General features: G+C 43.1%; 1 long non-coding RNA gene across 1 annotated transcript in view; it reads right to left on the minus strand.

Annotated features, from left to right (window-relative positions):
- The window catches only part of LOC130541206 (uncharacterized), a 44,370-nt gene extending 17,795 nt beyond the window's left edge, over positions 1 to 26,575 (minus strand). Inside the window, exon 1 of the long non-coding RNA XR_008955251.1 lies at positions 26,009 to 26,575. This is a non-coding gene — a long non-coding RNA (uncharacterized LOC130541206). The remainder of the gene's footprint in view (positions 1 to 26,008) is intronic.
- Between the last annotated feature and the right edge of the window lie 406 nt (positions 26,576 to 26,981).

A 26,981-nucleotide genomic window follows, 5' to 3' on the forward strand; every position in this document is an offset into this window, starting at 1 on the left:
TGAAGTCCGCTAGCTCTCGGGCACTCGTCCTAGCAGACATGAGCAGCACCTTCCATTGCTAGGAGTATCATTTACCTAAATTCCACTTACTTGCAGGCTGAGCCCATTTCAACTGGAGAAGTCCTTAAGAAGGTTGCCTTGCCCAACCACACGTTGCAGATGAGAAAACCAGGACTCTGGGAAGCTTACAAATTAGTTGTTCAAAGACACGTAACCAATTGCAACTCTTGATTCGAGGATCTAAATAAACTTTGCCACATAGACTTCCCCATACCTTCCTTTGTTTATTCATGTGGGAAATTTGTCTCTTAGAGCCTCTATGAAATATCACTTTGAATGCCCACATGTTTACAAATTTCATGAATAACCCCTCCAGATAGCCACTGAATGGAAATGTATTTCAGCCTACACTAAGATGGGCCCTGCCTTTTTCTTCTGATGACATGGTGCAAAGTTATGTAAAATTCCAAACCTTACAAGAATGTACGTAATCTCATTTCTAGGGACATGCTGCCAAAAATTGGTGCATAATTCTCCGTCTTCTTTTTTCACACTGATACTAACCCTCTTACTGTTGCTGTTGATTACTTTGGATGTGGACTCATACCACCAATGCCGTTTGGAGCTTGCGTGTTTCACTTTACATATCAGTAGGGACAGGAAGGTCTAACCCATTCTTAAGACGTGTGCGGTATTTCATCGTTCGGCTGTACCAGCATTTATTTAATCTTCTTCTTCAGAGTTCATTTGGGTTACTTTTACGTTTTTAATACTTTAAAGTCTTTAAACAAAGCCCCAAGGAACATTCTTGAGGCTTTAGAGGCTTAAATGTTAGAAGTAGAAATACAGAGTTAAAAGATTAGAACTTTAAACATTTCAGTAGATATTGCTAGGTTGCAAGCCAAGAAGGTGTACTGATTTACACTTGCACCAACAATGTACCTGGGTGCCAGTTACTTCCTATACCCTCACCAATGCTGAACTTCATCAGCCCATTTTTACGATGGTCAATTTGATAAATGGAACAATATGTCATTGCAGTTTAATGAGCACATCTTGATTAGCCCTTGTTTCCTCTTCCTGGCCAGTCACTGCTTCTTGACTCTTCTCACCCCTTAATGCATATATATATACATGGGAAGTATCCACACATTTTTAGTCGATGTTTTAGTTAGCAAAACATAGCCAGAAGGCAATAAGTGGCAAATTCACACCCTAAAGTTCAGAGCGGAGAGTAAGTGACTTTCAGACAAGCGGTACCATCACGCGCCTCCATTAGCCCAGCTACGTGTCTGTTACCATATTCAAAACTCATAACCAAGACATTTTCTGGCTGCCTTGACACAACAGGGATGATATTAGCTGGATGAGAGCGCTGAAGAACAATTCTGTTTCACAGGCAGGTGTCTTCTCCAACCAGTCAGGCAGCCACCTCTACAATCACTCCAAGGGTGATGCCTTACATAAGGTAAAACTTGCAGGACCAACAGTGAGAAATGAACCTCGCCCCTGCTGGCCTGCACCACCTCAGACTTTAATCATTTTCCACTCTGGCCTGTTGAGCTATTTCTTGTCTCAGCATGGGGCATATGCCGGCTGGTCTCCAATAGACCTCATGTATGGCAGGTGCCGATGGCCATGAGAAGGAAGTTGCTGGGTGGATAGGTTCTGACTCTACCCTGGATCTGATTGGCTCTGGTGTTCATGGGGGTCCACTCTGTTTGGATTTCCCAGACAACTTGACCTGCCCTTCCTCCCACCCTTTCTATTTTAACCTCATCTAATGATACCTGGAAATGAGCCAGTTCCAGAACTGGCAAGAAACCTGACTTGTCCAGGTGGCCACAAGACCACCCCCAAAGCCAGCTTGGACCTCTGCCCCTGAGTGGAACTGCTCATAAAACATGTTCTGTGTTTCTCCTCTCAGACACACATTTCTGAAATTAATATGTCACCACCTTCACTGGGGTCACTGCCTGATGGAGGGCAAGGCTATGTATACTCATGTACCTGGCAACGATATCTGATTTATTTTTTTAAGAAAAATGCTCACATTTGTAGCACTACATATGTTTCTTTAATTTCCCTAGATTAGTTTTTGAGTACCACGTTGCTTTCATAGTACTCGGCCTAAACACAATTAAGCCTACTTTAAGATTCACACTTGAAGAGTGTGAATAACATAACTCATTCAACCCCACTTATAAAAAGAGGAAACATGCGAGGCTCGTTAGGGTTTCTTAGGTATTAATTTAAAAATTAATTACCAGTGTTTTTATATCCCATCAGAACCTTCCCACCTCTTTAGGAGATATTCCTAAAATCAGTTCTTTATTATTACTCTTGAGCACATTTGCTCCATGACACCGTCTATGAAAAGAAAAATTCTTTTCCTTGAATATTCAAACCTGCAGAATATTGTGGACTAAAGTATGAATGAAAACTTGTTGAGGGTTGTGATGAGTGAGGGAGATTCTGTTGCAAAGGGCCCAGAAGATGATTAAGGAGTAAGGAAATGAAATAGTTAAAAGATGCTGGAATAATTCAGCCTGGGGAAAACCCCAATAAGTAACTTAGGGGGAAAAAAACCTCATTAAGTTCTCTCCATCATAAAATTATTTACGCCACTTTTTTTTTTTCTTTGTAGAGACAGGGATGATGCCCAAGCTGGTCTCAAGCTCCTGGCCTCAATCCTTTCTCAGCCTCCCAAAGTGCTGGGATTACAGATGTGAGCCACCACGCCCGGCCACATATTCATGCTAATCCTAGAGAATACAATTTTAGAGGAAAGACAAAGGAAAATCACTCATAAGGCCACCATCTAAAGAAAACGTTGCTGACATTTTTATTAATTTCCAGGCACTTTCTATACACACATTATTTTTACATTGTTGTGATCAGATTATATATGTGAATAACAGTCATGTCATTGTACATTGATACAGGTTCCCAAAATAGTTTGTTTCATGATCCTGCCTGCTGCTGCCCTCCTCAAACCCTGTTTATTTATTTGTTTATTCAACAAATACTTATGGAATCCCTCATTAAGGGCCAGGTCCTGAGAGGACTGGAGTGAACCAGACAGAAAGGAATCAGCTCTGATGGAATACACATTCTTGGTGAAGGAAACACAATAAATGAATAAACAAGTGTTAAGTGTGATGGGAAGCTACTGGAAATTTATAAGCAGGGAGTAGCGTCATCTGCTTTACATGTTTTAAAAGGTTTCCTTCTGTGTGGAGGGTGGATTGCAGGGAGAGGAGAGCAGCAGCAAGGAGGGCAGGTGGGAGGCTGCTGCGTTCCTGGAGACCAGAAAGATGGCGGTGTATTAGTCCGTTTTCACGCTGCTGATAAAGACATACCCGAGACTGGGCAATTTACAAAAGAAAGAGGTTTAACTGGACTCACAGTTCCACTTGGCTGGGGAGGCCTCACAATTATGGCAGAAGGCAAGTAGGAGCAAGCCACATCCTACATAGATGGGGACAGGCAAAAAGAGATTGAGAACCAGGCAAAACGGGTTTCCCCTTATCCAACCATCAGATCTCGTGAGACTTACTCACTACCACGAGAACAGTTTGGGGAAAACCACCCCCATGATTCAATTATCTCCCATCGGGTCCCTCCCACAACACGTGGAAATTATGGGAGTAAAATTCAAGATGAGATTTGGGTGGGGACTCAGAGCCAAACAGTATCAGGCAGTTTGGCTGGAAGGGATGGAGGGAGGTGGAGAGGAGAGGAATGGACAGCAGTGGGGGCCACAGAGCTTGCTGATGTGTGTTATGGATATGAAACGGATGTAAGGAAAAAGGAGGAATCTAGGATGGCTGCCAGGATTCTAGCTTGAATGACTGGCTGAATGAGGGAGATGCAGGTTTGAGGTGAAATGGAGAGCCCTGCTGTGGGTGGGCGAGATGCCCATCCAGGAGGACACATCAAGCTTGCGGCTGGATGAGTGCCTCTGGAGTCCAGAGCCAAAGTCATCTAATGGAGACTTGTTGACACATGGCAGCATTTAAAGCTGTGGAACTGGAGGAGAACTTGGGGAGAGAGTGTGAATGGAGAAGAGGAGGCCCTGACTTTTAAAAGCTGAGCAGAGGAAAAGGAGCAACATGGCCTATACCCCAACCACATGCTCCCTGCCTGCCACCACAGTCCCTGGGATATGTGAAATAAGAGATAGGCTCTTCTCAATAAATTAGGCCATTTTTATAAAGGAATATGTAGTATTCTATAACCTCTTAAAACTGTGGAAGTCAAAGCAGCATTCTACAATTTTGATTTAAAAGATGACAAGCTGTGTATTGACAATCCAATATTTAAATCACACAATAAAACATATTTAAATTATTTTATAAGTCCACATTATAAAAACTTTTATTTTCAAGGGCTGCTTTTAAAATGTGGTGGCATTTTTACACAGTTCTGTGTATATTTTAAAATTTCCTTTGGAACTTACTTCTTGACCAATGGATTATTTAGAAGTGTGTTGTTTAATTTACAAGTGTTTAGAGATTTTCCTGACTTCCTTACCTTACTGAGTTCTGGTTTGATTTTATTATGGTCAGAGAACATAATCTGTATGATTTGAATCCCTTTACTTTTTTCTTTCTTTCTTTCTTTCTTTTTTGAGATGGAGTCTAGCTCTGTCGCCAGGCTGGAGTGCAGTGGCATGATCTTGGCTCACTGCAACCTCCGCTTCCCATGTTCAAGTGATCCTCCTGCCTCAGCCTCCTGAGTAGCCGGGACTACAGGCGCCCGCCACCACGCCCAGCTAATTTTTTGTATTTTTAGTAGAGACCGGATTTCACCATGTTGGCCAGGATGGTCTCGATCTCTTGACCTTTTGAGCCGCCCACCTCGGCCACCCAAAGTGCTGGGATTACAGGTGTGAGCCACTGCACCTGGCCAAATCTCTTTAAACTTTTTAAGGTTTGTTTTATGGTCCAGGATAGTGTATGTTTTCAGAACGCCCTTGAAAAAAATTGATATTCTGTTGTTATGGGGTGGAATGTTCTATATGTATCAATTAGATCCTATTGGCTAATTGCATTGTTTAGATCTTCTGTCTTCTAGCTAATTTTCTTTCTAGAAATTCTATCAGTTGCTGAGAGGAAGCTGATGAAATATCCAACTACAACTGTGGAATTGTTTATTTTTCCTTTCAGTTTTATTAGTTTTGCTTCATGGATTTTGAGGCTCCGTTACTCGGTGTGCACACATTTAGGATTGTTATTTTTCCTAGTGGATTGATTCTTTTATTATTATGTAATATCCCTGTTTGTCCCAAGTAATTTTCTTTGAGATCCACTTAATCATATATCAATACAGCTACCTCTGTTTTTGTATTATTGCTTGCATCTATCTTTTTCTATACTTTTGCTTTCAATGTACCTGTCATTGAATTTGAAATAATTTATTAAAAGCAACATATAGTTGACACACAGTTTTTAATCTACTAAACTAATCTCTGCCTTTTAATTAGTATATTTAGACTACTTACATGTGAGGTAATTATTGATATGTTAGAGCTTAAGCCTGCGATTTTATTTTCTGTTTCTTATAACTTTCCTATGATTCTCATTTCTGTTTCTTTTTTTTACCTTCCTATAGATTACTTGTACAAGTTTTAGAATTCCATCTTGATGTGTTTATAATGTGTTTGAGTGGATCTCTTTGAATAGCCTGTTCAGTGGTTGCTCTGGGTATTACAGTGAACATATGTGACTTATTGCTGTCTACTACTATCAACATTTTACCACTGCAAGTGGCATGTGAAAACCTTACTGCCATTCAGGCCCCTTTACCTTCCCCTCATTGACTCAAGTGAGAACTGGTCTTGTAATTTTGATTCCCTCAATCAAATATGATTGATGACACTCATAAGGAATAGGATAGCCTATCGTAGGTACCCATATATGTTCTCTTTCCATTGTATTTGCTTCCTGATGCTCAAGATTCTTTCTTTCATCATTACCCTTCTGTTTGAAAACTTGCTCTAGCCATTCTCTGAAATTAGGTCTGTTAACCGCACAATCTTTTGGTGTCCTGTCATCTGACAATAGGTTTATTTACTATTTATTCCTGAAGGATAGTTTTGCCAGATGTAGAATTTGTGGCTGGCAGGTATTTTTTTTTTCCTTTCAGAGCTTGAAAAATGTGTCACTTTCTTCTGGTCTCCAGGGTTTCAGAGGAAGAGAAATCCACTGTCACGCAAACTGGTGTTTCCCCATAGGTAATGTGTCATTATCCTCTGGCTGCTTTTAAGAATTCTTTTTGGTCTTTATGTTTTCAGAACTTTAATTAGATGTGTCTTGGCATGGATTATTTTGGATGTATCCTGTTTGGGATTCACTCAACTTCTTGAATTTGTAGGTTTATGTCTTTTTGCCAAATTTGAGAAGTTTTCAGCCGTTCTTTCTTTGAATTCTCTTTCAGCCACAGAATCCTCTGGGACTCTGATGTTACAAATGTTGGATTTTTTTTTGTTGTTATTTTCACACAGGACCCTGAAGCTCTGTTCTTTTGTTTTTCAGTTTATTTTCTCTCTGTTGCTCAGATTGGGTGAAGCCTACGAGTCCTTCCTCAAGTTTATCAGTTCTAGCCTCACTCAGCTCCACTGTACTATTGAGCCCATGTAATACCTTTAATATTTTTCAGTTATTGGATTTTTCACTTCTATAATTTCTGATTGTTTCTTTTTTATAGCTTCTATTTATTTTCTGAGATTTTAATTTTTCCATTTGTGTCAACAGAATTTGTAATTCATTGTTAAAGCAGTTTTACAGTGACTACTTTTAAATACTTGTTAAATACTTTCAACATCTGATTCGTGTCAGTATTGGCATCCATTGATGGTCTTTTTTCTTTCAAGTTGTGATTTTCCTGATTCTTGGTACAATGGGTAACTTTTTACATTATATCCTGAACAGCCTGGCTATTAGGTTTGGAGATTATCTTTTTAGGTTCTGTGTGCATGCTAGTTTTGTGAGCTGTGAGTGCAATGCTAATTTCATTTTCACAGCCTTTGTGGTACTACTGTGGCCTTCCTGGTTTTCTGGAGCTGCTGAGGCTCCCACTGGACCCTCCTGGTGCTATCTGAGGGGACATGAAGAATTTCCCTAGGCTGGTGCCTCTAAAGGTGGAAAGGGACCCTTCTATGCCTTGGAAATAAAGAGCGCTTCCTGGGCAGGATCCCTCTTGCTGGGGCCCCCCTGCCACCCATGTGTCTGGGTGGGAGAGAGGAATCTCACATCCATGGAGACTAGAAGACAGAGAAGATGGAGCTTCCCACGGCAAAACTCCCCTTGCCAGTACTGCCCAGTTTCTGGTGTCTTTCAGTTGAGGAGAAAGGTCTCAAGCCTGCAGGGAAAGAGAGTACTTCCCGTATAGATTTTTGCCAGTGGATCTCGCGACCCATCTCTCTTGGCATTGTCCAGGGAACTCTTGTTTCATCCAGCAGAGGAATGAGCCTTCCTGGGCCACTTCCTATTGCAACTTCGGTGTTGGGAATCACAGATGTGAGTCTCTTTCTTCAAGTGGGTGGAAGGTTGTACACACAGCATAGCCATGCTGCCAAGGTGTTCCTCCACTCCTTAGTTTCCAATCAGTTCACCTTCCTCTTTTCACGTTTCAGAGCACTCCTTTGGTTACCTTTTACATTAAAGAGAAATTCTTTGGGACTTAGGACCAGGCAAACAATTCTTAGGCTTGACACCAAAAGCACAATTCAATTGATAATTTGGACCTCATCAAAATTAAAAACTCCTCTATGAAAAATTCTATGAAGAAGTTATAAAGGCAAGCTACAGACAGGGAGGAAATATTTCCAAGCCACATATCCAATGAAGGTGGTAGTGTCTTAAAACTCAATAGAATCAAGAGAATGAGAAGACAAGCCACAGAATGGGAAAAACAGTTGCAAGAGACACATCTGATAAAGGACTGTTATCAAAAACATGCAAAGAACTCCTAAAACTCAACAGCGAAAAAACACACAACTCAATTTAAAAATGGGCAAAAGACCCAAACAGACACCTAACCAAAGGAAATATTCAGATGGCGAATAAGCATATGACAAGATGTTCCACAAAGGTACATGTTACATAATTCAATTTATGTAATTTAATAGAAGTAAAAATTATAGAAGTGGAAAACAGATGAGTGGTTGCCAGGGACTAGGGACAGACAGGAGTCTGGGGAAGGAAGTGTGTGGCTATAAAACATCAACAGGGGGATCCCAGTGTTGAGGGAACTGTTCTGTATTTTAACTGTGGTGGTGTGCATACACACACACAGCCTTACATATGTGATAAAATTGAGTAGAATACACACATGCACTCACGTGCATGCACACACGCGCACACACACACACACACACACACAAGTACCAGTAAAACTGGAGCAATCTAAAATCAGTGGATTTTTATCAATGTGAATATCCTGGTTATGGTATCGTGCTTTAGTATTGCAAAACATTACCATAGGAGAAAACTGGATAAAGGTGTCTGTGTTATTCTGAACTTGAATCTATAACTATTTCAAAATTTTTAAATTGCTTTAAAAACAATCAGTGGGTAATTTACTTCTTTGGGTGAACTGAAGCTGGGGTGTGTGTGTGCAGGTGCACATGTATGCAACAGAGAACAGAGCCTCAGGTTTAGTATTTGTGATTTTGGGGTCCCATGGGGTTAACTGGCAACTCAATTGTTAGCCTCAACCCTTCCTGGATTCTGGAGAATGAGGACACTTAGAGGAAGTCTCTTTGTCACTTCTCCCCTGCCAAACACTACTGATTCCAACATTTCACACAGCTATCTGCATCAGTTCTAAAAAGCGAGATGTGGTCTAGGTGAGGCTTTTCCTGTCGATAGCACTTTTCTGTTGTTCTTTGATTTGATTTCTGTTGTTCTTGCTTTTTAATGGGTAAAATGTGCACACTGTGGTAGAAAATTAAATAGTTTATGAGTTTCAATACTCGTTAATAGATGTTAAGTGCTGTGACTTATTAAAATGCTAATCATTCTTCAGCGTGTAAAAATTAAGCATAGAACCTCTAACATGATCAACTTAATTGTGTGTGGTACTGATGCAGAAGGATGGTAACGGGGAATGCAGAGTGAAATCTTTATATTGTGTATTTGTAACAAAAAAGAGCTTGGCCAAAGCATTATCTGAAGAGAAACTTAATTAGACCATTGGAAACACAACAGAAAACATCGAGTCAGTAATTGTGAGCAGGAGTCCAAATTCTCCAGGCTCCTAAAGGAAATCTGTGATGTCTTTTGCTTCCTATGTGGATAACCTGGTATCCTCCCAGGGCTGATTTTTTTTGTTTAACTTAGTATCAGATTATAGTATAAACATTTCTCCGAGTCAATAAAACTCTTAATACACATAATTTGAGTGCCTTTATAATGCTTAATGGAGTAGATGCATCATTATCTTCTTAACCATTAGGTATGTAGGCTTTCTTATTTTGTTTTTTTATATTCATGGTGTTTATTATGTTCTTATGTGATAGTCCCAGGAGAAATACCAGATGAGAAAGAATGAACATCTTGATGTAATATGATGTATTTTTGTCTAGATTTTTTTTCCAAAGGTGTTGTGTAAATTTACATCCCTTGGGAGAGAGTTTACCCCAGGAAAGCCTTTCCAGAATCTAGTGGTGTATGCTTAAAGAGAAACATGTGCTAATTTAGTAACAGGAATGTGATATCCCATAGTTCTTTTAATTTGCTTTTTCTTGTTTGTTAGGTGGGTAAAACTTTTGCCCTGTGCATCTGTTAACAATTTAAAGTCGTTTTTGAAAATTGTTTGTGTCCTTTAAGTAATACCTGTGAATGATTTCATCTATTTTATTGACTCTAAAATTCCACTGAGGAGCCAAAATGTAATTTACTTCATCCTTTTTCTGCTGTTGGATATGGGTTGTTTATGAATTCCACTATTATCAATAGACTCTTGTATTCATGCAGTGGATGTTAAAAGGGTGGCTTTTGTGTGTCAGTCACTGTTCCTACAGCAGTGAACCAATTAGACAGAGGGACTGCCCTCAAGGAGTTCACACTCCCCTGTAGGCAGAAGAAACAGACCCTAAACAGAGAAGCACATGATATGTCAGCAGGAGCTGTGAAGCTCCTAGCAGTGCTGTGAAGAAAAATAAACAGGCTAAGGGGAATCAAGGGTGGTGGGGAGGTGGAGTCCAAGCTGTTTTATGGAGAGTATTTAGAGAGGGTCTGATTTATAGGAGACTAGAAAGAGATAGGGGAGCAAGCCAGCAGATATCTGGGGAGAAAGTACTATAGTCTGAGGATATAGACAGTGCAAAGGCCCTGAGGCAGATATTAGAGAAAGGACAGGAGGCCCACGGGCTGCTATGCAGCAATTTAGGATGAGGTCAGAGACATGGAAAGGATCCGATTTGACTGTAAGCAGATGGAAAGCCATCTTGAGGCTTAAGGCATGGAAGTGGTCGATACCAATGACGTGGCTTTTTGTAAAAGCCTCCTCTGGATGCTGTGTAGGGAAAGATGATAGAGGGGCACAGGGGAAGCAGAGCCCAGTGAGGCCACTGCAGTATTCCTGGTGAGGTTATGCTGGAGGTGGTGAAAAATGGTTGGATTCTAGACATAGTTTGAAGAATTGGCCGATGGGTTGATTGTGACATATGAGAGAAGAAGAGAAGCCAAGGACAACTCAAAATTTTTTTGGCTTAAAGTACTACCATGTAGAAGTAGAAAATGGCACGTTGGCTCCAGAACTCTATTTTTGGATATAGGAATTTTGAGATGATCCTTGAGCCAAGGGCAGCTGTGAAGTGGGCAGTTGGTGGGAGCCTGCCACTCCTGTAAGAGGCCTGGGTTGCAAATCCAAACCCAGTGGTCACGAGCAACTGAAAGTCATAGTACGTCCTAGGGAGCAGGTTCAGAGGGGAGGAAGAGCTGAGAGCTGAGAACCATGCCCGGGGCACTCCATCAACCTCCATGTAGGACTGATGAAGAGGAAGCAGGCTAGGAAGCAGCACTGAGGTAGGAGGAGAGCCAAGAGATGTGGTGCCCAGGAAGCCAGGTGAACAAAGCTGTTTCAAGGAAGAGATGGTGCGTTGGAGGAGGGCTGGAAACCGAGCATGTGGCTAAGCATGGGGACCTTGACAGAAGCTGACGTAGATGCAAATGAAGGTCAGGTTGGAGTGAACTGAAAAGAGATTCGAAGAGAAAGTGGAGATGGAGACTATAGACCATCATTTCGAGGAGTTTTACCATAAAGAAGAGCTGACAAATGGGGCTGTAGTTCACAGGGAATGAATAACAAGAGGGTTTCTCTTCCTTTTTTGTAAATTGGGAGATATTTCGTTATGTCTGCTTGCTCCTGTAGAGAGGGGAGAAATTGTGATTTGAGAAAAAGAGGGGACAATTGCTGGTGTGAAGCCCCTGAATAGGCAAGAGGGGACAGGACCAATCCCCAAGTGGAAGTGTGGGCTACAGTAGGCATATGATCAATTCCTCCATGGTAAGCAGGAACAGGCAGAGTACCTAGGTCTAGATTTAGATGAGTTCCTAGATTTGTTGGTGGAAGCTTGCAGAAGTTCTTTTCTGATTGCTTCTGTCTTTTCACTGGAATAAGAAGCAAGTTCATTGGCTGAGAGGATGGTTGGAGGCAAGGAGGGTGAAAATAGCTGTCAAGGAGAGCAGAGCGGGCACGTGAATGGATGAGGGGAGTTCAGGAGTGCTCAGGCACCACTTGAAATAAGTGGGCAGGATTTTTCATTCAGACCTGCTGGCTGGCTGTGTGGTTATAGTCAGCCCCATTCAGCTGCTCAGTTGCAGGTGTGAAGAGGGTTGGGTTTCATCATGATTGGGGATTTGCAGGCAAGTGTAGTGCAGGGAAAGAGGGTCAGAAATTCTAAGGGATAAGCACAGGAATGATGGATCACACTGGAATCTAACCCTGGACAAAAAGGAGGCTAAAATTTAAAGGAACTACTACAATGTTCTTCATGAACATAGCTTCTTTCATATTCCCATCTTTAGACAAAAGAGTGACAGCAATAGAAGCACAAATGTACAATGTGCTTCAATGAGTGACCTATAGAAGCACAAATGTACAATGCTAAAAGTCTAAGACAGATAAGTTGAAAAGCTAACTGCCTTATTAATTAGCTCCTAGTTAACTTCTTACTAACTTGATTCAGGAAAGTCTGAACTTTGCTAAGGCATCTTATAGGAATAATGCATTTAAAAAAGAGGGTAATAAAACTCTGGCTTGGGGAAAGAAGAAGGTACATTTTCTCTTCAAGCTGCCTAACTAACATGGTGGCCTGGGCCTCACTCCGCCCATAAACTGGATCCAGGAGAGATTCTGTTATGCAGTTAACGAGGTTTTTAGGTACCACTGGCAGCTGCTTGAGTGATGAGCTGTCAGGTGGTGTAAATGACATTCTTACTCAACCTCCAATCCCTTCAGTGAACAAATAGCAAAGCTCCTGCCCTCATGTAGCTTACAGTCTAATGGGGAAGGAGGCAATAACAGAATTGAGAAGTAAGATACAAGGCAAGTAAGAGGATAGAGTGCTTTAGGGGTTGGGGATTACACTGTAAATGGAGTAGTCATGGACAGCCTCACTTTGAAAGTGACATATAAATATCTGAAGAAAGTAAAGGGGTGAGCCTGTGAATATCTAGGGAAGAGTATTCCAGGCAGAAGGAACAGCAAATGCGAAGGGAGGAGCGTTCCTGGTGTTTTTAAGGAGACCACTGAAACCGGAGCAGGTGGAGAGGTGGAGCTCTCCTCTGGTCTGTGTGATGAGGATAAAGTTGGAGGTGAGGGAAGAAGCAGAGAGAGCTACAAGGTGATCCCTGCAGTCACCCAGGTGAGAGGCTATGGGGGCGTGGTCAGTGGGGGATGCCATCATGGCCCTTCACTCTCAGTTCTCATTCTACCTTTGCAGACCCCCTCAGGGAAGAGACCTATAGGACTTTGAGACAAGGAAAGTCTAAATAATTGAGGAAGTTTGACAAGGCCTCCCTTGAGAACTAACTTGGAGAACAAGAAAACAACAACAACAACAACAAAGAGTTTCTGGGTTCCAGGCAGGAAAGAAGTCAATAACCATAGTCCAAGAATGGGAGAACTTGGTTGGATTTCTTGATCCTTGCAACTTCCCCATATTTATTAGTTTGGCACCCTCAGTGCATTTGCGGTGATTAGCAATAACAATGAAATGCCTCACAGAGACAGGAAGAGATTGGGAAGTCAAGCAAGTGGAAACTTTCTTTGCAGCCAGGCTGGAGTGGAAAATAACTCACAAGGAACTGGGACCATGGTGACAACTCTGGAAGGCTCTGATGCAATGGGGTGGGGAAGGTGCTTATTGTTGATGACAACTTTCTAGAGGCCTCTGAGCTATCCAAAAGTGACAGAAAACAAGGACATTGTTTAATGCTTTTCCTGAAAGATGACTATCTCCAAGAAGCCACATAATATCACCTAGCCATCTCCATCTTCAGAGAAGTGCCACCAGCATCTGAATTAACACCTGTTGCATTTTGTGTTGGACTGCAAAATGATGGGAATTTAATTTCATCACACTTTTGCTAATTCACAAGCTCATATTTTGGATCAAATGGTTCAGAGAGTTCAGCTCACTCAAGAAAAGTTTCTAGATGACCCAACCACAATCTAGTTGCTTAGAAGAAGAAAAGACTCAGCCGCAGGTATCAACTCAATAGAGTTTTTGACTTTTACCTCCAACAGTGTTCACTCTTAAAGGTGACTTGATTCTCTTAAGAGCTTCCCAGTCAAGAAGAAATAGAAAAAATCTAAATAGACTAATAACAAGAAGAGAGATTGAGTTATTAATCAAAAAGCTACCCACTGAGAAATATCCAAGTCCAAACTCTTACTGGTGAATTCTACCGAACATTTGAAGAAAAATGAATGCCAATTCTTTAAACACTTTTCCAAAATACAGGAAAGGAGGGAACACTTCCCAACTCATACTATGAGGCCAGTATAACCCTAATACTAAGGCCAGACAAAGACATCACAAGAAAAAAAGCTACAGACCAATATCTCTTACGAATACAGATGCAAAAATTCTCTGCAAAATACTAGCAAACTGAATCCAGCAACATGTAAAAAGTATTATGAACCATGATCAAGTAGTGTTGTATTAGTTTTCTCCAGAGAAACAGAGTCAATAGGATGTGTATATATACATCTGTATGTATACGTAAAAAGATATTTGTTATAAGGAATTAACTCAGGTGGTTCTGGAGGCCGAGAAGCCCAGACCCAGGAAAGCTAATGGGATAGATCCAGTTTGAGTCTTAGTCCAGATGTCCCAGCTCAAAGACAGTGAGGCAGAAGAGAGAATTCTCTGCTGGGCGTGGTGCCTCGCACCTGTAATTCAAGGCACTTTGGGAGGCTGAGGCAAGTGGGTCACTTGAGGCCAGGAGTTTGAGACCAGATTGGCCAACATGGTGAAGCCCTGTCTCTACTGAAAATACAAATATTAGCCAGGCATGGTGGTGTATGCCTGTAATCTCAGCTATTCGGGAGGCTGAGGCACGAAAATCGCTTGAACCCAGGAGGTGAAAGTTGCAGTGAGCCAAGGTTGCACCACTGCACTCCAGCCTGTGCAACAGTGCAAGACTCTGTCTCAAAAAAAAAAAAAAAGAAAAAGAGAGAGAGAGAGAGACTTCCCTCTTACTCAGACTTTTGTTCTATTTAGGCCTTCAGCAGATTGGATGAGGCCCCCCCACAGTGGGGAGGGCCATCTGCTTTAAGGGGAGGAGCCTCTGGTCAAGATTACAACTACAAGTGGCCCCATTAAAGATAGTGATGTGATTACTCCCAGCAGGTTCACAGATCCATGCAAGTTACCCTGGGTTCTTGTGGGAAACCGCTCCTTTCAGACAACATCCCTTTGCCACAGGGTTGTCCTTAAGGATCCACAAGCAAACAGCTCCCTAGCAATTGAATTTGGGGAAACCAAAATGCCTCCCCAGCCTCAAATGAGTCCCCTAATCCCTCATTCAAAGAACTTTAGCAAATCAGATCAAAGTTTTGTTTCCTGTAACTAAGAAAATGTCCCCACGAGAGACATTTACACTTTGGTAATGAATAAAGTTATACCCATTTCATGCTATACATGGATGAAAATGGAGAGAGGTTGGGTACCTCTGAGGACCTAAAGATAATCTAGGAAGCAAAGGGTGATGAAAAGGAAGAGTTTTTGATTCTCAGTGTTGGCTTTGGCCCCTCTAATAGTCAATCAAAAATAAAGGAAGATCCCTTATCCTTGGATAAAGCTTTTCAGTTGATAATGCCTGTGCATGATCTCATTTGGTCTTTATAAGTAGCTCATAGAAGTAAACATGAATGTGATTCCCATTTTCAGGGAAAGAAAGTAGAACATAAAGATAATGATCACCCAAGGCCACCCTGCTATTAAACAGTAGAGCTAGGACCTAAGCCCAGGTCTCTAAATTCCAAATCATGGATTCTTTCAACTACCCTGATGTGGAAGGAATTTGTCTACTTTTCCCCAGATAGAGGGTTTAAATCACAGCTGATACCCTTTAATATGAGACAACAATTGTTTAAAAAATAATTTTCAAGGACTTTCTTAGATCAACTGAAAACTGAGGAGAAGAAGAGTGACAAGCACTCCTTTTATAAATTCATCATTAGAATGCTTAAGTTGATCTCTTGCCCCAAAAGACTGCACCCTATAGAGGATGTGTAAATTGCTATGCCATGAGCCTGCGTTTGAGAATTTGCTGTTTTAATTCAGGCCCTTGATGCAGCAATTGGGTTCTGACAAATGAATTAAGGAGAGTTTCAGAACTGGCCTTTGCTGGAGGGAGGAGGGGTTTGATTGAATTATTCTAAATCCTAGGAGACATGCTAATGATATTAGCATTTGTGCTGCTCAGAGTCAACAGGAATCTGCCTTACCCAAGAGTACCTGTGTTGGTGGCCTGAAAGTGGGTCAGAGATTTTTTTTAAGATAAACATTCTTCTATTTCCATATTAAACAGTATGTAGGTCATTGCGTACCAAAGGGCTCAGTTGATGTTGAAGCTGAAAGAATCAGAATTGTACATCTTTCTGCTACACAGGGTTGTGGTGGCTGAGCAAGTGGCTGTTTTTGATGCAGTAGGTGGGGTGCAGTGGAGATGAATGGGAAAAGAGAGGAAGGAAGAGCATGCCAGCCTCAGATCTCCTCTCTGAGAATCAGAGACCTTGGAAGGTAAAGCAGGACAAGCATGGGGTCTCCAAGGCAGGGCACTTTGATAGAAAAGAAACCTTCAACCCTCATGAGCAAACATGAACTGCACCCCCAGATCACAGGAGGCCTTGGTCACCCCTCTGTCCTTCTCCTCTGGCTAGCTGGGGGACCAGGAGCAGGCCTGCCTTGAGTCTGATGAGGTGTGCATTGAGTTGGGGGTGCTGCTGAGGCAGGAACTGCACATTGTTCAATCAGTTGCATTAGCAATGAGATTTGGAATCTTTGCACCTTCTGTATCTTGTAGCCCTGACACAAAACCTGGGGTGCCCCACCCTGTTTAGGACTCTGGCACTGGGGACAACAGATGGGATTGAAGGATCACCTCCACTCTTGCTAATTAGTTTTTCTATGATATTGGGGTTTCTTGCCTGCTTCTATTAAAGCACTCCAGTTAGAGAAAAGCCTTTCTGGGAAACAAAGGGAGGCGTGTCATCGTATTTTTATTGAGACATCTGGGGATGCTTTGAAACATACACCTTAAAAGAGTCATACTTCCAAGGCCTGAAAAAGAACAAGCGTGTGAAGTGACCTTGACCATGCAACTTCTTTTCCCTGACCTCAATTTCTTCATCAACTGATGAACTGTTGAACTCAACAAGGATATTTGGGCTTGCTGATATAATGACTGGAGGATCCCTTAAGGACACTATTCTGCTTAGGAAAGCCTGGAATATAAGGATGTTAGAGAGATACTGGTCAAGACCTTGTGCTAAGGCTGATAGACGACCGCAGTAAGGACTCTGCATCCCAGCAGGGCTGCTGATGCCCTGGCCATGGGGAGTGGGCTTTTCTAACACCAATTCCTAAAGAAGACCTTAGTTCACTACACCTGGTTTACCTTTCACCAATGGGACCAAGACCCAGCTCTCAAAGTGAATGTGTCTAACACTTCTGAGCAGCTCTTGGGGCAGAGCTGGCGTGGACACATCTGAGGGACCATCCCGGCTCCAGAGCTTCCTGCGAGGTTGGCTGAGGCCTTCACTGGGCATCACAGCCCAACTTCTCACCCTCCCAATCCCACCTCCTTCTCCAGTGTTGATCCTGAGAGCCCAGAGGAACTCCAACAGCGGAGATGGGATTGCGGATCAGACAAACAAGAAGAGGTTGGACTGGATGACCACTGAGGTGTCCTGAGGCTGTGATGCTAAGTCTGTATTCACAACCTCAAGGGGGTCTGGGCTGCTAACTAATACGACAGATTCCTGAGCCCTGCCTTGGCCAGCCCCACTGACCTGCATTTTTAGCAAGCTCCAGGACCATTCACCCAACCACTAAGGGAGAGCAGCTGCCTTAGAAGGAAATCCTTGTGGTCTTGACTCCAGCATAGCTACAAGGGAGGTCGGTTCTTCTTTGTTAATATTTTAATTTTACTTTTAAATTTTTATTTATTTATTTTCTTGAGACTGGGTTATGAGACTGGCTGATCTTTGTATTTTTGGTGGAGACAGGGTTTCACCATGTTGTCCAGGCTGGTCTTGAACTCCTGGCCTCAAGCAATCCACCTGCCTCGGCCTCCCAAAGTGCTGGGATTACAGGCATGAACCATCATTCCTGGCTGTGAAAGTTCTGAGTCATCTGAGGTCAGTGTGGAATTTGGCTGATGGTCTTCTGGGCGTAAAGGAAGAGGGCTGGGGGCACTGGGGAGCTGTATCTTTCACAGAAGCAACTGTCATTTGAGGGAATATCAGCACCCACTGCCACCTCTTCTTGGTCCAGCACGCTGTCCTCACCTCTCAGAGTGAAGTGACCTCCAGGTTTGAATGGTTTTGCTATTCACGTTTCCTGCAAGGTCTGTTACTCCAAACAGATTTTTCTGGAGAGGTAATTTACATAGGTTATATCGAAAAATACAAGGGTCAGAGATTATTTGCAACTTTCAAGTGCAATTATCCAAGGATGTTGATACTCATCCAAAAAAAGAGAAAAACCTCTAATCAGCTATTAAATATTTATAGGTCATTTTATTATTAATTTATTTCGGCAGGAACTCAGGAAAGCACCCACATTTTACAGCTGACCTAATCATTCAGAGCTAACCCTGGCCACACAAAATGAGCATGAATCATATCATGAAATTCTGCAGCAAAAAAACTCAAATCTCAGCTTTACAGTTTTCTTAATTACCATTTGAGCTGGCTTTGCACCCAAACACACTTTCTCTCTGGTCAGTCCTTGCTTCGACAAGACCATAGCTAGGGCAGCATGCTGCAGAGAGAGGCATGAGGCTTTGCACACAGAGCTCCAGCACTGGGTAGCCCTGTGGCCTGGGCAAGCTACTTGACCTTTCTGAGCCTCACCTTCCTCATCTGTAAAATAGGGTCACTAAACTCCTTCCTTTGCAGGTTTCTTGTAGGGCTTAGATGAGATGGAGTCTCCTAGCACATAAGATAGGCTGAAGCACCTATCCAGCGGGACTGGACATGCCTGAGTGCACAGTAAACAGTCAGATACATCCTCCTGCTCGCAGCTTTAGGCAGAATTAAATAAATGCCCAGAGCTGGGGCAATGGCAGGGGAGAGGCTGTGAGGGTCCTCACTGCCTAGTTAGTGAAGGAGAAACAGCAAATGACAGGACAAGGAGACAAGGCTAAGCACCAAATGAGCAGCAAAGGTAAATATTCCAGAATTATTACTGCAGAAGCACATGATCTGGAAGGCCCAGGATGGCTTTCTAGAGCAGAGGCTCTCAACCTCGGCCGCACAGTAGCATCCTCTGAGCAACCTAAACAAGGTGCCAAGACATGAGTCCTGCTCCCAGTGACTCTGATGGAATCTCTCTGGGGTACAGCCCAGGCATTTGTGTTTCTGGAAGTCTCTTGTTTATTCCAGCGTGTAGCCAGGTGGGATCTGCTGCACTAGAGGAACGTGACCTGAAAACAGCACTTACTTACTCCGACATCTGAACAGCACTTGGCCATTTCCAAGCACTTTCACCTGCATGGCTCAGGAGACCCAGACTGGTGGGGGAAAGGGAGGAGTTTGGACCAAGGCCTGGAGGGCTATGTGACAGTGATGTTTCCCTTCCAGAGAATTCTGGGTCTATTCCTTGGGTTCTGTGGTCACAAAGCTATCAAAGTCACCATTTCACTTCTTCCTTAGAGAGAAAAAACAGTTGTCCCTTAAAACAGGTAAATAGCCTTCAATAATGGGTGGAAATAGCTCCAAGTCTTTGCAGCTCATACCATTTGAGGTGCTCCCTCAAGCAAAGGATACAAAATTACAAATACAAAAACCTTAAGCTTCATTAGCTTTAGGCTAGATCAACCCCTGAGACGGGGGTCACACGAACTTCACCCCTCACCAGGTTAGATAATGTGCCTAAGGTCCCATGGCCAGTGGCGGGTAGGACTGGCATTGGAGTCCAGGTCTGACTCTGTAACCTCTTCATGGCTACTGGGAACCCCAGTATCAGTCCTATCAGAGTCACTAAAACGTTTTTATTTGAATATTGATCCCACAGTGGAAGTTAAACTTGTCTGAGCCCTGACCAACTGTTCGTCTCCATCTGTAGGTACTGTCCCATAAGTGCTTCCCAGGAAGGGGGCCAGGAAAACCTCTATCGCCAAGGCCCACCCTTGCACAGCGGCCCCCAGGCAACGTGCCAAGGACTGCAAGGGGAAACCTCTAGTGTGGCTCCAGCCAAAAGAAGGACGTTTATGGGCTGGCCCTGCCAGAACATTTTCTGGGATTTAAAAACAGAGCTGGAACTAAGTCCTTGTAGGGAGGCAGGAAGCCAGTGCAGGAGTTGCTGCTGGCAGAAGAGAGCCTGGGGCCACGAGGAGCCCACCTGGGCTGGCAGAGAGTGAGAGAGAGAAGCCCAGGGATGGGATGGGGTACGGGAAGAGCCAAGGGGCCACCGCAATCCTGGGAACGCAGGCCAACCCGAGTGGTGGGGAGCAGAATAATCAGTGTCCAGCCACCTCCACTCAGCCTGTTGGCCTTAAATGTCCTTTCATACTTGCAGAGGGGAGGTACCTGCTCAGAGTCCATGGATCAGGGTTCAGCTGCCAACTCACACTTCCACACCCTTACCCTGACTTTACACAAGGTTGTTTGTCTCTTTTGGCCCAGGTTTTCCATCTGAAAAATGAGGAGATAATTATAGCTTCCTTGCATGGTGGTTGCAATGACCAGAGAGGAAGTATGCAAGAGATTAGGCATGGATTAAGGCCTCAGTGAACCACAGCTATGCTTGCGACACTAGCTTTTTAGAACATTTTATTTATTTTGAATGAATGAGGAGTACCATTGCTTACTCTCACAGTGAAATAGACACAGAGAACTTCAGGGTGGAAATGGGGACCTTGAGACTCCCAGAATCACCGCAGCCTCTAGAATTTAGGGACCTGCAGATGGTCAGTGGTGGAGAAAGCCTGGTGGATTGGCTGGCCTCAGAACTCCAGAGAGCCCATGGTTGAGGGTGACTCTGTTAACTGAAGGCCTGCCTACTGGCAGCCTCCAGTTTGGATTTCAGTGACAGCCCATGAGCCTCAGGCTAGGAATGCTGGCTGCAGTGGGCTTGGTCAGAATGCATGGCTCCCATGCTAAGCCACAGTAGACAAGTCATGGTGAGGCTTATGGGACCTTTTCTGCTCTTAAAAGGAGAGGATTCTTTCTGGCATCTCGTTATAGGCTGTACTGATGAGAGGTGCCAGAGTGAGCCAGGTGGGCTGGTGTCCAGACCTGGCTCTGCTGTCGGCCAAGTGTGTGACCTGGAGATGGCATTTCCCCCTGCTGAGGTCCAAGAGGCCTCATTAGCCAAATGGAGGTGTGGCCTGGGTGACCTCCAAGCTGCTCATGCACTTTATTGCACTTATTGCAATAGTCCATGAAATTACATCTAATAAACTAACTTTGGCTCTATTATCAAGCAATAAATACAGTCAACGAATAAATGAATCAATCAACCAGGCATGAAAAGGGGACGCATTAAGGGTTTAATGTGGTTCTAAACACTTGGGGGCATTCAAGAAAACTTTGCTGACAGTTAACTCTCAGCCTCTCAAGAATCTACAGTACAGCTGGCATCCAATGTCCCACCCACTGCAGTGTCCGCTCCCAATTCTATCTCACCCATGTCTTTGTTTGAAACTCTCCCGTGCACACTGATCTTGGTCTCTAAATGCCATTTCCATACACAAGAAATCTGGGCTGCTTAGAGAAATGGCTGATTCCAGGACTGGGACAGGAAAGAACAAGATTGACCTGGATCATCTTGTAATGCCAGAAAGTAAGGAAGTACTCAAAGAATGCTGGGGACATGTTCAAAGGACTCAGGAGACAGAAGCCAGCTTGAAAGGGCTCCCACTGACCAAACATGGGACAATTTAGAGCATCTAAACAAGTCCTGCCAGTAATATATTTTAAGCCATTAAAATAATAAGATTCCTCAAGTCCATGCCTGCATAAATACATAGCCACCACTGGGAAAGCAGTCACATGTGGTCTGTGCATCACTCTCAGCTGTGGAAGATGGGCCTTGGGCCTGAAACATTTTCTTATGGGAAGATAAAGAGCCTGCATAGCCTGTGGTGGGCTTATCACCTGGGAGGGGATATCATTCCCTGTTACAAATTCCATGTGCACTCCTGTGTTCTGCTTCAGTGTGTGATCTGATGGCTGTCAGACACATCCCCAGCTTTTTGCATTTCAGATCCTACGTGGGGAAGAGTTGGGGTCCATGAAGTGGGTTGTGTGTGATCACACTGCCTACATCACCTGTGGAGTGGACCCACCAGCCATGGGGTCCAGCGCAATGCAAGGGGCTAGATCTTGTGTGCACGCTGCCTCTCCCCTGGCTGCAAGTCATCGCTGGGCCACTCGTGCCAGGTGTGCATGTTGTCTGTTCTCAAAGACCTCAAATCCTGTCTGGTGTCTTCCCCGGGTGACACTTATCTACTTTTTAACATCGGCCATAGGCAGATTATATTCTATCTTGCAGCCCAGCCTGATGACCTACTGAACAGGGAAATACCCTCAGATATACAGCAGAGGGAAAGCTCTTTCTTACAGTCAATCACCAACTAATACATGTTGAATAATGGAGTTAAAAAAGAATGATGGAGTTTTTTTTTTATCAGCATTTTGCAATCATCATGGTAATAATTGAATCAGGCAAATAATCAGCAATTTTGCTAAAATGGTGGGGTGAAACTTTGATGAAGGCTATGACAATAATTACAAAAGGAAAATTGGTAAATTTAACAGATAAGAAACCTTCACCAAATAATCAGAATTAATATCACCAACAATGGGACAAGCTGACATCAGGCACTAATACATTGAGAAGGATAATATCAACATGAATTCCTGAATTTGGTCATTGTATAATGCTATGGCAGATACTTAAGGTGGTCCTCATGATCCTACCACCTGGTGTTCTTTTTTGAGATGGAATCTCGCTGTGTCACCCAGCCTGGGGTGCAGAGGTGCAAAGTCGGCTCACTGCAACTTCCGTCTCCTGGGCTCAAGCCTCCCAAGTAGCTGGGATTACAGGCACCCACCATCACGCCCGGCTAATTTTTGTATTTTTAGTAGAGATGGGGTTTCATCATGTTTGCCAGGCTGGTCTCAGACTCCTGACCTCAAGTGATCTACCAGCCTCGGCCTTCCAAAGTGCTGGGATTACAGGCATGAGCCACTGCACCTAGCCCATCTGGTGTTCTTGACTTGTGTGACACCCTTCCCTTGAGAAGGGGCAAGACCTATGACTTTCTTCTAACCAATAGATTATGGCAAAAGTGACTAGAGGTCTGCAGTTATGTGCACATCATTACATGATTGTGTTACGTAACATTGTAGCCGCTTCCTGCTGGCGTCTCTCACTTTCTTGCTGGTTTTGAAGAGTCAGGCTTCCATGCTGTGGGTTATCTGTGATGGGAGGCACTGAGGGTGTCCTCTAGGAGCTGAAAGCAGCTTCCAGCAGAGATACCACAAGGAGCTGAAGCCCTCAGTCCTACAGCTGCAAGGACTGAACTCTGCCAAGACAGGCAGATTCTTCCCATGGCAAGCCTCAGATGAGACCCTAACCCTGACCCACCCTTGATTACAGCCTTGTGCAACCCTATACAAAGAACCCAGCTAAGCCATACCCAGGCTACGGGATAATCCCACTGAAACTAAGGGATAATAAATGAGTGTTGTCTTGAGCTGTTAGGTTTGTGGTAATCTTTAATGCAGTAATGGAAAATGAGAGTGAATGTGTTCTGTAACAGAATGTCCTCACTTATGGAAGATGCATCCTGAAGTATGTAGGGAATCATCATACCTACAACTTTGAAAAGGCTCAGCAAAAAATAAATAAAATAACATAAAACTATATATGTTCACAGAGAGAGAGAGAGAGAGAGAGAGAGAGAGAGAGCCTATGTGGCAAAATGTGAACATTTTGTGAATCCACATAAAGGATATATAGGAGTAATTACTGTAGTTTTTCTATGAGTTTGAAATTTTTCTAAGTAACAAGCTCACTCCTGTAATCACAGAACTTTGGGAGGCTGAGGCAGGCAGATTGCCTGAGGTCAGGAATTTAAGACCAGCCTAGACAGCATGGTGAAACCCTGTCTCTACTAAAAATACAAAAGTTAGCTGGGCATGGTGGTGGGCGCCTGTAATCCCAGCTACTTGGAAAGCTGAGGCATGAGAATCACTTGAACCCAGGAGGCGGAGGTTGCAGTGAGCCAAGGTTGTGCCATTGCACTCCAGCCTGGGCAACAGAGTGAGACTCCGTCTCAAAAGAAAAAAGAAAAGCTCTGCCCCAATCTCATGACAACCTATTGTCCTGAACACCATCACATTCTCAGACCAGTCTATATTCCACTGTGTTGGAAGGAGAAGACACTGAGGCATCCACAATTTCTGATTTTTGATGTCTTCCCAACTACACTCTCCCCCAGCCTGACCTTGGGAATAACTGACACAATCATCATCTCTTTGTTAACATTTTGTATGTATTGTTGTTTCTTTTGGTTTTGAAAACATGTACCTTTGATTTTATCATTTCCTACCTTTTCTTGCAAGTAAGAGGTAAATTAATCTTATGCCTGATATCCTGTGTTTTGGCATTTTGAACTTGAGCTTGCACTTGACTGTCCATGCTACTACTCATTTGTGTTTAAGGGTTGTGGGTTGGAAAGTTCATCTGAGGCACTTTAGTGAAACTAGAGCACCCCATTATTTGCAGTGTCCCCAAGAGAAGGAAGCATGACTTCAACATTTTTAAATGCACAATTCCTGTAAAAAGTTAGTTGGATTTTGGAAGAAATGGTCTATTTGATGTGATGGCTCATGATTGTGGTGAAGGTTTAGATCACGTATTGGCTCAGGTGCCCCAGGGGACTTGCTCTGAATGGTCCCCAGACCCTAATCAGATATTATGCAAATTTTGCTCTTGAAGACTTGGTCTGAGCAAAGATTTTTTGAGTAAGATTGCAAAAGCATAGGCAACAAAAGCAATGATAGACAAATAGGGTAACATCAAGCTAAAAATCTTCTGCACAGCAAAGGAAGCAGTCAAGAGAGTGAAGCAACAACCCATGGAATGGGAGAAAATATTTGCAAACTACCCATCCTACAAGGGGTTAATCACCAGAATATGTAAGGAACTGAAACAACTCAATAGCAAAAAAATAATAAAAATAATCAGATTTTAAAATGAGCAAATGACCTGAAAAGACATTCCTCAAAAGAAGATATACAAGTGGCCAACAGGCATATGAAAAAGTGCTCAACATCACTAATCATTAGGGAAATGCAAATCAAAACCACAATGAGATATCATCTCACCTCCATTAAAATGGCTACTATCAAAAGACAAAAAAATAACAGATGCTGGTGAAGATGTGAAGAACGGGCAATGTTTGTGCACTGTCAATGGATGGAATGAACATTTGCGCACCCACTGTGGATAACAGTATAAAGGTTCCTCAGAAACCTAAAAATAGAACTACCATATGATTCAGTAATCCCTCTGCTGGGTAGATATCCAAAGAAAAGGCAATCAGTATGTTGAAGAGATACCTGCACTTCCACGTTCGTTGTAACACTGCTCACAATAGCCAAGATATGGAATCAACCTGTGTTCATCAATAGTTGAATGAATAAAGGAAATGCAGTATGTATATACAATGGAATACTATTCAGCCACAAAAAAAGAATGAAGTCCTGTCATTTGCAGCAGCATAGATGGAACTGAAGGTAATTATGGTAATTGAAATAAGCCAGGCACAGAAAGACAAATATAGCATGTTGTCACTCATATGTGCAAGCTAGAAAAAGTTGACCTCATGGAGGCAGAGAGTAGAATGATAGTTATTAGGGGCTGGAAGGGTAGAGGGTAGAAGGGGATGAAGAGAGGTTGGTTAATGAATACAAACATACAGTTAGATAGAAGGAATATGTTCTAGGGTTCGATAGCACAGTAGGGTGACTACAGTTAACAATGACATATTGTATATTTCAAAATAGCTAGAAGAGAAGATTTGCAGTGTTCCCGACACAAAGAAGTGATACGTGTTTGAGGTCTTGGATATCCCAATTACCCTGACTTAATACGCATTGCATGCATGTATCAAAATATTACATATAGTCCATAAATATGTACAACTATTACATATCAGTTTAAAAATAGATGACAGCCAAGGAAGAAGGGCCTCCAGAGAGCCCGATGGGCCAGGACTGTGTGAGTAAATGAGCTTCCTGAGATTACCTGAGCCTTGGTGTGTTCATCTGCGAGTAGGCCTCTTTCCTGAAGAGAGAATGGAGACTGAAGGGTCTGTGCCGCTCCAGGTGATGCAGACAGAGCCCGCCGGGGCAGCGCTGGCCACTCTCCCCCCACTTTCTGCTGTGCACCATGCTGACTCAGCCACAGGTCTGCCCCCAGGACACTGGGCCCTTGGGAGTCTCTGAGAAGCAGTCATTGGTCTTTCAGCTCATTATGAGCCAATGGCTGGCGTGCTTGTCTCGTGGAAATAATTCCTTTATTCCCAATGCTCCAGTTTTCTGATGGCTTAACCACATGGATGGGTGTTCCTTTCTTTTCCTGGACAGACGATGGCATCGTAGCACTTCCTTAGCATACAAAGCACCCGCAGCATCTTCCCTTGTTTGATTGGATCAGACATGCTGGAAGAGTCTGAGGTTTAGGGTTTTGCTTCGAGTTCTGGATGAAACAGATGAACGCCATAATCCCTATTTTTCCTAAAAGGGAGACATGAAAATCTTGCGTTTATACTAAAAAGTGTTCCCATCTCATTGAAATTCAGGCTTGAACTATCCACCCTGAACACGTCCAGAAGCCCTTTCTCTAATTCTGGAAGCAGTGATCTCGGGAGAGAAGTTTTCCATCTGTCTCCTTATGATGCTAAGCTGTTAGTGCAGTTCATTATTTATTACATCTCCTGCTTTATGTTAAGCCATGATTTTCTTTTTTGCCATGTATTAAGAATTCAGTCGGGTTGGTATAAAAATAGGGTTGTTATCTGCGTCTCCAGACTGACTTTTTGAACAGCATGTTTTTTGGGGTAGGGGAGGTGGTTATAATTATTCCCAAACTACTTTCATTCTTATCCAATACTTAATATTGACTCTGGCTATTCACTATAATACTGCTTCTTATCAGACATGTGGGTGGCCGGAGTGGCAGTAAAGAGATACGTCTTCCGAGGCCCTGCATGTGTCTG

This window comes from Pan paniscus, chromosome 12 (genome assembly GCF_029289425.2).
Source record: "Pan paniscus chromosome 12, NHGRI_mPanPan1-v2.0_pri, whole genome shotgun sequence".
Classification (NCBI taxonomy): Eukaryota; Metazoa; Chordata; class Mammalia; order Primates; family Hominidae; genus Pan; species Pan paniscus.